This window comes from Otolemur garnettii, unplaced genomic scaffold, assembly GCF_000181295.1.
Source record: "Otolemur garnettii isolate 467f Iridium unplaced genomic scaffold, OtoGar3 scaffold00076, whole genome shotgun sequence".
NCBI lineage: Eukaryota > Metazoa > Chordata > Mammalia > Primates > Galagidae > Otolemur > Otolemur garnettii.
This window is the reverse complement of record NW_003852471.1, coordinates 4302667-4304861: the sequence shown is the minus strand read 5'-3', so window position 1 is coordinate 4304861 and position 2195 is coordinate 4302667. Positions and strand designations below refer to the sequence as shown.

The window sequence follows — 2195 nt, the reverse complement described above, 5'->3', positions numbered from 1 at the left end:
GAGAAGAATAATCAAAAGCATATTTGATTATACACAAAGAAAAAGAAAACGAGTGTAAAGCAGTTGTATTTGCCAAGTTGATAACAGCCCTTCAATAGCAGGGCTTTGCCAGTTCCATCACAGCCTCACTGGTCCATGATGGCACATGACATCAGAGTTTCATGGGCTACAAAAAGTCTACTGGGGCTGATCTCATGTGCTGCAACTAGGGTAAAAAATTGCAATAAATAGAAATTATTTGGATACTACTATCGTGCTGCTTTTCTCCTGCAATTAAGTTTATTAACCAAGAAGTACGTATAAAGTGTTTGTATAGAAAAATACCAAAGCAGAAACCGAAGAATTTTTTTTAAAAACATGAACTTTAAAAAATGTGACAAGTATTACACACGTAAACCTTTATGCAACAGAAGAGCTTTCTAAAATGATCTATAAATACAGACTCTTCTTGATAACTGTAATATGATTTTTTACCATTCCTGTTTCAAGCTAATATTTTAGAAAACACATTTTTGTGATTCTTTTTAAAAGTCATTTTAAAAAGGGAATATCATAAAGGAAATTGTAAATGGAAAATTATACAAAAATAAATTTGATGAGAAAGACTCCTTTTTTTTGAAATAGCCCTGTGATTAAAAAAGGAAACAATTTTAAGATTTTAAATTGCATCATTTTTCTCCATAATACGTTTCTACATTATTTGTTGGCACTGATATCAATTTATCACTAATAGGATGGCTGAGACTCTTAACTTATCCTGCCCTTACTGGGTGAGTCACTTAATTTGTCTGAGCCAAGCTTCTCTCATCTATAAAATGGGCCCATAGACTTATTTTTGTAAGGATAAAATGAGATAATATGTGTAAAACATCTGGCACAAAGTAATGTACAATGCAGAGTCATAGTGGTTATTAATTAAATCCATTTGGTAAATATATATCATGTACCTTTGGATGACAGACTTTGTTCTAGGTGCTGGGGATGGGCATCAGGGCTGCCCATGGCATTATATATGTTGTACATGAAGCAAATCCATAGGCCGCCATTCAATCATCATCTGTGGGAACAGCGTCCCTGGAGCTAGTGGGGCACAATCTGGGGGTCATGCTTTGTAGTTTTAACAGGGGGAAATGGAATGGATAAAGCTTATGCTATAATGAAAGAAACAATATTTATTATTATGACTTTCCCTTTTATTGAAACCCTGTCTTTCAACATAACAAAGACTAATTAGTAAATCAAAAAGTACCAATTAACCACTTACCAAATATTCAGTGCTATGCTAACTGTAGTAGGCAATGCAGAAGAAGTTAGAGGGTGCTTTAATTCTGCAGTTAATTAGTTTAAAATTCAGCTGGGCAGTCAAGATACATAAACTGGGAACAAAATATACATAAGTACTAATTTGCACAATATATGTGTAATTAAGTACAGGCAGAGCTCACTTTGCACAGTCAGGATCATGAAAATAATATGTGAGCCACTGTGGGATGTGATCTTAATAGTCAGTGGGAAATGATTATATCATGGCCTTTAAAAATTTTGTGAAAACATTAAAAACTCTATAGTCAGTTACAAATGTATAAGGAAATGAAAAAACAGTAAAAACTAACATTTATTTAGTGCACATAATTTAAAAATTAGAAATATTGATATTAAACTATTGTACTCTGTAAAAGCCTCCAGATGTCTTCCCCACCAAAACATAAAGTTCAATGAAGGTAAGAGAATTATTTGTCACCACCATGGCTCCAGCCCTGGCATATAGTAGGTGCTCAATAAATATTTGATGAAGAGCCCCACTGAATGACCACCATTGATAGATTTATTCATTTCAATCCCAAACACAGGACCAGGTATCACGCTAACTGAGAATTTACTACACGTATTGATCTAAATGAATTAATTGATCTTCCAGTTGAAAGAGAGGGAAGACAACTGTGAAGATTTGAAGGAAGTGCCTTTTCTAGTAGAAAAAGGCACTGTGACTAGCACATAGCATGGGATCTAAAAGTAAAACAAGTATCAAAGAAATTAATTCACAGAATAAAACCCTGTGCCCTTTTTAAGAAGCAATTTTAACATAGAATCCTCAGAGAGAAAAGGGAAGGTGCATGGGGGTCAAAGAAAGAGAAGAGCAAGTCACATTCTGTTCAGCAGTAGTTTCAAATGAAATCTTTCACCAGGGTGGCACC

At 34.3% G+C, this 2195-nt stretch overlaps 1 pseudogene; it reads left to right on the top strand.

The window, feature by feature from the left end:
- LOC111726707 overlaps positions 1–2195 on the top strand; it is a 71845-nt pseudogene that overhangs the window by 15489 nt on the left and 54161 nt on the right.